This window comes from Callorhinus ursinus, unplaced genomic scaffold (assembly GCF_003265705.2).
Source record: "Callorhinus ursinus isolate GAN/ISIS: 27379988/994484 unplaced genomic scaffold, GSC_fseal_2.0 scaffold1, whole genome shotgun sequence".
In the NCBI taxonomy this organism is placed as follows: Eukaryota; Metazoa; Chordata; class Mammalia; order Carnivora; family Otariidae; genus Callorhinus; species Callorhinus ursinus.
This window is the reverse complement of record NW_027397063.1, coordinates 136,726,857-136,736,011: the sequence shown is the minus strand read 5'-3', so window position 1 is coordinate 136,736,011 and position 9,155 is coordinate 136,726,857.

The window sequence follows — 9,155 nt, the reverse complement described above, 5'->3', positions numbered from 1 at the left end:
CACCATTCAATGGGACAAGAAGTCTCTTTAATTAATTGTGCCCCTGTCTTTCTCCAGGTAATTCTGATGAAGCTAAAGTCAGGTTACCATTTATATGCATTTCAAATGCATACACACATTGCACAATTCTCTGGACTTTTTCTAAGGCAGGGTCGTGACCAAGGAAATACTACACATTGCACTATGTGCTCATAGAGAGAATCTATGGACATGCAAATAACCACATGCAAAAAAATGAAGTAGGCCCTTACCTCATGCCATATACAAAACTGAGCTCAAAATGGATTAAACACCTAAATGTAAAAGCTAAAACTACAAAACTCTTGGAAGAATACACAGGTTTAAATCTTCATGACTCTGGATTAGGCAATAGTTAGTTAGGTATGACACCAAAAGCACAAGCGAGAAGAGAGAAAGTAGGTAAATAGGGCTTAGTCAAAATGTAAAATTTACGTGCTGCAAGGACGCAATCAAGAAAATGAAAAGAAAAAAAAAATGAAAAGAAAATCCACTGGATAGCAGAAAATATTGGCAAACCATGTGTTTGACAAGGGACTTGTAACTAGACTATATAAGGAACTCTTACAACTCAGTTTTAAAAACACAATCAACTTAAAAATGAGTGAAGTAGGGGGCTGCCTGGGTGGCTCAGCAGGTTAAACATCTGACTCTTGATTTCAGCTCAGACCATAATCAGGGTTGTGGGATCAAGCCCCGTATTGGGCTGGATCCATGCTGGGCATGGAGCCTGCTTAAGATTCTTTCTCTCCCTCTCCCTCTGGCCCCCATCTCTCTAAAAAATTAAAAAACGAGAACGAAGGATCTGAATACACATATCCCTAAGAAGACATACAAATGGCTAATAAGTACATGAAGAGATGTTTACCATCATTAGTCATCAGGAAAATGCAAATCAAAACCTTAATGAGATGCCACTCATATCCACTAGGATGGCTATAATTTAAAAGACAGATAATAACAGGTGTAGGTAAGTATGTGGAAAGCTTGGAACATTTGTGCACTGTTGGTGGGATTGCAAAATAGCATAGCCACTGTGGAAAACAATATGGCAGTTCCTCAAAATGCTAAATATAAAGTCCATATGACCCAGCAATTCCAGTCCTTGGAGTATACCCAAGAGAACTGAAAACACATGTCCACACAAAAACTTGTACATGTATGTTCATAGCAGCATTTTTCATAATAGCTAAAAAGTGGAAATGACCCACATGTCCATGAACTGATGAATGTGGTATAGCCATGCCAAGGAATATTATTCAGCCATAAAAAGAAATGAGGTACTGATCCATGCTACATGAATGATCCTTAAAAACATGATGCTGAGTGAAATAAGCCAGACACAACAGACCACATATTGTAGGATGCTACGTATATGAGATGTTTAAACAGGCATTTCCATACAGACAGAAAGTAGATATAAGTGGCCTCCAGCAGTTGAGGGCAGGGGACAATGGGCAGTGACTGCCAATGGGGATAGAGTTTCCATATAGGGTGACCAACCTTCTCGGTTTGCCCGGGACTGGGAGATTTCCCAGGGGACGTGGGAGAACTTTTCGTATTAAAGCTGGGACAGTCCCAGGCAGACCAGGGTAAACTGGTCAGCCTATTCCATATCTGTAAATGTATGTGTCATATTTGGTTGTCTGAGTTGCTTTCTAGCTCACAGATTCTTTGAGATTTTATTTGTGAAAAACAAACAAACAAACACAACACATACTCAAAGACAAAAAACAAGAAAAGCCTGTTTTTCTTTCCCTGTATGGTAGACGATACTCCCTGGGCAAACTGTGGTCATACCTTAGTCATTCCCAGAGTATCACAGCCTGCAGCAGCGTCCCCTGGTTGTGGGAGAAGCCTGGGTACCATGTATCTAAAAAATACCCGTGCTCAGTCTCTGACCCCAAACTAATTAAATCAGAACATCTAGGGATGAGACGCAAGCCATGAGTATCTTTTTAAAGATTTTATTTATTTATTTATTTGAGAGAGAGTGAGAATGAGAGAGATCACAGAGAGAGGAAAAGGGAGAAGCAGACTCCCGACTGAGCGAGAGCCTGATGCGGGGCTCGATGCCAGGACCCAGGCTCCCCCATGAGTATTTTTTTTTTTTTGAAAGCTGCCCAGGTGATTCAGGTGTGCAGCCCCATGTGAGAACCAATGGCAGTGTGATCTGACAGCTGCCCAGCCCCCTTTCCCTTTACTTCCACCTGGCACCAGCCTCTCCCATGATTGGATCCCCAGGGGCTGAGGAATATGAGCTGAGCCAATCAGAGTCGCTCTCAGGAATTTGAATGAGGACATTTTGGGGGAAGCTTGAGAAAGGCTGGAGAGGCCATGGTAGGTCACAGGTGGGAGGACTGGGGAGGGTTGAGGGAAGAGCAGGGGCCAAAGGAAATTGAGGAAGACCGAGGAAAAGACAGTGAGCCAGACAGGGACCCAACCAGATATGCAGAAGGTTTGCAGACCAGCTGTGCTAGTCCTGCCCTGCTTCCATTCCAGGGTTGTCCTAATTCTAGTCCATTGTGTTTTTATAACAGTAGGCTATATTGCGTTGTCTGTGGACAGCTACAACAAGATCTCCATCCCACAGTCTCTCCTCAATGTGACCTCACCCCTCCCCCCCTGGGAGATGGCTTGTGACTCCTCTCTCTCCTTGACCTTATGCTGGAGCCAACAGAATGCAGCGCAAGTGGGGCACCTGGGTGACTCAGTCGGGTTAAGCAGCTGACTCTTCATTTCAACTCAGGTCATGATCTCCGGGTCCTGGGATGGAGCCCCATGTGGGTTTCCGGGCTCAGTGGGGAGTCTGCCTGAGGATCCTCTCTCTCCCTTTCCTGCTGCCCCGCCCCAAATAAATAAATAAATCTTAAAAAAAAAAAAAAGAAAAGAAAAGAATTCAGTGCAAGTAACACTATGTGACTTTCAGGGCTAGGTCAGAAAAGCCATACAGCTTCCAACCTGTTCTCTTGGGATATTGACTCAGGGAGGTCTGAGCGGCCATGTAAGAAATCTGACAACACTGAGACCCAGTGTGACTAGGGCACGTGTGGGCTGTCCAGTCGACAGTCCCAGCTGAAACTAGCCATCCAATCATCCCCCACCAAGGCACCATATTGGATCCAGACAAAGCCATCCACTGGCTGAGTACAACTGAGTGACCTCAGTCAACACCCCAAGAACTGCTCAGCCTGAGCCCTGCCTACATTGCTGACTCACAGAATCCATGAGATAAAAAAATGGTTGTTGCTTAATCAACAAAGTTTGGTGTACTTTGTCACACAGCAACAGTTCCTGGAACAAGTACCCTAAGAAAATCTGTATTCCTTGTTATCAAAAGAGCATGACAAACCCACCCATCTCTATCTCTCAGGGTCTGTCCCCATTCCTAACTCACCTTAATTTAGTTCTCACCAGGCCCCCAGCCCCCAGCCACCGACCTCCCGCTACCAACAGATGAACTTGAATTGTGGATAGGAATTGCTGATGATTTTCAGTCAGAATCATTCCTAAAAACCCACAGCACAATTATAAACCCACGGCACTATTAAAAGTAATATGAGAAAATAGAAGCAATGTGTTTTTTTTTTAAAGAGAGAGAAAGCACATGGAAGGGGGTTGGCAAAGGGAGAGGGAGACAGAGAATCCCAAGCACAGAGCCGGACACAGGGCTCAATCTCACAACCCTGAGATCATGACCTGAGCTGAAACTGAGTCAGACCAACTGAGTCACCCAGGTGCCCCGCAATGTATTTTTTAAATTGTGGTAAAATACACACAACATGAAACTTACCATTTTAACCATTTTTAAGTGTACATTTCAGTGCTATTACGTGCATTCCTGTTGTTGTACAATCACCACCATCATCCGTCTCCAGAACTTTTTCATCCTATAACCCTGAAACCCCACATCCATTAAACAACTCTCCATTTCTCCCCCTCAGCCCCTGGCAACCACCATTCTCCTTTTTGTCTCTGACTTTGACTACTCTAGGTACCTCATGTAAGTGAAAACATACAGCATTTGCTCTTTTATGTGTGGCTTATTTCACACAGCACAATGTCTTCAAGGTTCATCCATGTTATGGATGTGTCATAATTTCCTTACTTTTTAAGGCTGAATAGTATTCTGTTGTATGTATATAGCACGTTTTGTTTATCCATTCATCCATTGATGGACACGTGGGTTGCTTCCATCTTTTGGCTGTTGTGAATCATGCTGCTATGTTGTGAATCATGCTATGAGGAAGAGGGAGAGAGAATCCCAAGCAGACTCTGCACTGAGTGCAGAATTCCACATGGGGCATGATCTCACGACCCTGAGATCATGACCTGAGCTGAAACCAAGAATTCGATGCTTAACCGACTGAGCCACCCAGGCACCCCCTGCTTTCAATTGTTTAAGAAATGGAATTATTGGATCCTGTGGTAATTCTGTTTTTACCAAGGAATCACTGTATTGTTTTCAAAAGCAGTTGCACCATTTTACATTCTCAGTAGCCATGCACAAACCCTCCAATTTCTACATATCATCACGAACATGTGTTGTCCTTTCTTTCTTCCTTTCTTCTTTTCTTCCTTCCTTCCTTCCTTCCTTTCTTTTCTTTTCTTTCTTTTTTCTTTTCTTCTTTCTTTCTTTCTTTCTTCTTTTTTCTTTCTTTCTTTCTTTTCTTTCTTTCTTTCAGCCATCCTAATGGATAGAAGGTGGTATTATGATTTTGATTGCATTTCCCTAATGATCAGTGATGTTGAGCATCTTTTCATGGGCTTATTGACCATTTGTATATTTTCTTTGGAGAAATGTCTATTCAAGTCCTTTGGCCACTTTTTGATCAGGTTGTTTTTTTTTTTTGTTATTGAGTTGTAGGAGGTCTTTATAAATTCTGAATATTAGCCCTTATCAGGTACATGGTTTGTAAATATTTTCTCTGATTCTGTGGGTTGTCTATGAGCAATATTAAAAGAGTTGGGGAAGACCCTCTAAGCATGATACCAAAACAGAAGTTATAAAGGAAGTAATTAATGGATTTGACTACACAAAAATATAAGTGTTGGCTATGATAAAAATACCATAAACCAAATCAAAAGTCAAATGACACAGGAAATTTTTTTGGCAATATCCAGCAATGGATTTTTAATATACTGCAAGTGAAACCCAACCAGCAAAAAATGAACTTCAATAAAGTTAAATAAAGCAAAAGACAGAAATATACGAAAGAACACATGATTTTTTCTGCACATCCTTTATACACTTATTGCCTCCATTAAGTCCCATGGTTAAGGGACAATAAATACTTTTGACCTGTCTAATTTCAACCTGCCCACAAATAAATGAACATGCCTGAGCATTTCCTGTAAGTTGTTGACTGTTTAATGCAAACAACTTTATCCCTGACTTTTGCAATGCTGCTATCTGAAGACTGGCCACAAGTTTTGCAGAAATGATAGCCCTGTAAGAAAATTGCTGGGTTTTGGTCATGAACATACCAACCATGAATTCAATCCTAACGGTAATTTTGTGGTGTTTGGCTTTAATGACCCGTTGTGTTTTTTATTTGATGAGCAAGTCCTTCTGAGTGTCTCATAGTTTTTGCAAGTAAACTTCCTTCCTTTTCTAAATGCCATTATCTCTGAGTCTTGACTTCACTGGTAATCAATGAAATGCAAATTAAAATATCAAGATACCGTTCTCACTTATTAAATGGACAAAGTTGTCTTTTTTCAAGATATTGCTGAATGCCAGCTAGATGGGCCCACCTGCAGGACTGCAAGACAAATATATTTATTGAGAGCTTTTAAAATACACCCTTGAAACCCTGTAATTCTAGTACTAGCAATTCAACCAATGGATATAATTAAGTTGTATATCCTAAAATTAAAAAACAAACACTAAAATGCCATCAACTTACAAATAGTTAAACACATTTTCTAAGAATACTTAATGGCCTGGGAAAATGCTCTTGATTTAATGTAAAATGAGAAAAGTGGGATCATATAGGGTGATGGAAATTTTGATAATAAAACCATATATATGGCATTAAAATTTTTGAGGAAAAGAGGAAACATTTTAGTTACCACCCCTTCCCCTTCTTTAATGGAAAAGAAGAAATTATTCTATTTTCCCGCCATTTAATAACAGGACACTAAAACTTATTAAGTTCAATTAATTTGGAATTATATGTAATGTTCTGCATTAAGGTCAGTTAAGGTGGGTGGGACTGGATGTGGTGGTTAGAAATGAAGGAAAGAAGCAGGAGGGAGAAAGAGAGAAAGCATCATGTAGGGGAGGCAGGGAGAAAGAGAGAAAGACCTAGAAATTTAGGGAGAATGAACAAACGAAATCATGGGACACTGTTTCATGTTCTCTCTGTATCTCTGTATCTCTGTCTCTATCTCTGTCTCTCTCTCTCTCACACACACACAGAGACACACACTGTTCAGGCTGTTGTTTGAAAAGGCTCTAGGTTCTATAACAGAAACCAACTTCTTTAAGTCAGCCCTCTGAACTGACAAGAACACAGACTCTTCTGCAGATACAAGCACCAAAGTGAAAAAAAAAAAAGAGTGTTCACTTCAAATCCTTGTCAGTAGAACGCACACAGGCTGGAGTGTGCAAAGGACATCAGAGACTTCTCAGAAGTTGTGGTAGGTTGTTATGAAGGAAAAACAAATCTTGTTGCAAATTGCTTAACACCCTTCTGTGGAAATCACCAGTAAATATCATGCACGTGCTCCCACCTCCAGGAAGCAGGAACATCAGGTTCAGGTTACTGAATTATTTACTCGCATTCTAATTTAAAAGAATGAAACCAGTTTTTTTGTTTTTCTTTTTAAATGAGAAGGGCAGGATGGGGGAGTAGGTAGGAACTGGCAAAGAAAAGCACAGGCTGCTATTTATAAAGGATGCACACACATGCGCACGTGCACACACACACACACACACACACACACACACGGGTGCAGACCCGTAATGTAATCAGAGAGGCAGTGTACCAGCAAATGAAGCAAAAGTCTTTAGCAAAGATCAAAACACGAATAACTGCCGTCGGCAGGCCCCAGGTCTCACACCACTGGGCAGCTTTTGCTGGCTTCTGTGGATCCAGAACTGGCCCCGTGGAAAGAGCTTTGAAATGCTGGGTCAGACAAGGTCTGTCCTCTCGGAGACTGAGACGCATACCTTCAATGGCCCAGGTTCGAGAACTCTCTACTGGATTAAAAACCAAACCATGAGAGACGATGGACTCTGAGAAACAAACTGAGGGTTCTAGATGGGGAGGGGGGTGGGGGGATGGGTTAGCCTGGTGATGGGTATTAAAGAGGGCACGTTCTGCACGGAGCACTGGGTGTTTATACGCAAACAATGAATTAGGGAACACTACATCAAAAACAAAATAAAATAAAATAAAATAGAACCTCCAAGGAGTTTGCTGCAATAATAGGGCAATGTCCTGGGGTTGGAATTAGGAAAAGTATCACAAACACAGGAGAGGCAACACTTGGTGTCTGGAAAATAAAGCAGGGTTCCTTGGCCCGGTATGAGAGAATGGATGAAGTGAACGGCTTAGCAGTTCAGCTACCCGTGTAGAGAACCCGAGAAGCTATTTGACACCTGTAGGCGCCCTGCTTGGTGTGGATTTCAGGAACCTCAGGGCCTTTGATTCCTGCAGTCACTCCTTTCAGTAAGTGAAGCTGGCGTAGTGCTGAGGTGGCTGAAAAGGGTGCAGACAGAAAATTCAGAGGACCTTGCACATGTGTCTGGGACTTGGATAATGGCAGGATGTACAGGACAAACATACCTTCCTTCCCCTCCCTCCTGTTTCCTTTAACTGGGAAAAGTGGCCTCGGCCACAGGGCTGGGACATTGCTATGACGTTAGGTGACCGAGGTAGGACAGAATTATAAATGGCCGTGAGGTGTAGACAAACCCCCAGCGAGGCGGTGAAACCTTTCATGGAAGTGCAAGGTGGAGGCTGTATCTCTCACTCTGCCGGTGAGAGGCACACCGTGGCTATCGCCATGAGACCCCATGACATGGCAGGGACAGAGACACACATTAGGAAGCCAGTGCGTGGGGGCAAATCCCCAGGGAGAGGAGCGGGGGAGGTGGGGGGTCTGCTTGTTGCCTGTGGCTGCCGCAGCTTCCTTAGCAAAGATAAAATCAGGACTGGGTTTATTTAAAAAGAGAAATCCGGGTGTCTACCCAAGATGTTTGTTCTTCCTGGATTTCATCTGTTGGCAGGAGCAAGGGAGGCGCCATTACTGGGTAAACGCTGCTTAAAGGAGTCGCCGTTCCTTGCAGAGCAAGTTTGTAAACTGGATACTGAAAACGAACCAAGAAATACTAGCGCATCCTTGGCAGCATGCCCTTCACAGGGGCTTCAGCTGTGTTTTCTTCGAAACACAGACCATCTTTGTCAACAGAGCTCTGCACACCCACTCAGAGAGGGAGGTCAGAGGACAGAAGGTGGTGCTGGCTGTCACACCCCAATTCCTTAGAAGAGGGACATGGGGACCCTTCCCGGAGAGCCATCCGGTCAGTTTTGCTAAACAGAATTGCCCAGGTGCCTGGGTGGCTCAGGCTAAGCGTCTGTCTTCAGCTCAGGTCATGAACCCGGGGTCCTGGGCTAGAGCCCCTCATCAGGCTCCCTGCTCAGTGGGGAGTCTGCTTCTCCCTCTGCCTCTGTCCCTCCCCACTGTTCATGCTTTCTCTTGCTCTCTCTCAAATAAATAAATAGAATCTTTAAAAAAAAATAAACAGAATTGCAATCTTGATGGCTTAAAGCACATAGCATGAATATTCCTAAATTCAAGTGATCTGCATAAAAAAGTTGGGATTACTCCTAAAAGGTATGTGTAGTCAGGGCTTCTCAGGCCTGGCTGCTCAGTGGAATCATCCCGGGAGTCGGGATCCACTCTACACCAGTGAAATCTGAACCTCTGAAAAGTGTGCAGGTTCCTGGCATTGGTCTAAAAGCCTCCTAGGTGGTTTCAACATGGACGCAGGGGAAGACATGGTGGTATAGAGCAGCTCTTCTCAAACTTGAGTGGGCAAATGAGTCAGCTGGGGTATCTCCTTAAACTTCAGTTTCATTCAGGCAGGTCTGGGAAGGGCTGGATTCCTACTAAGCTTCAAGCGA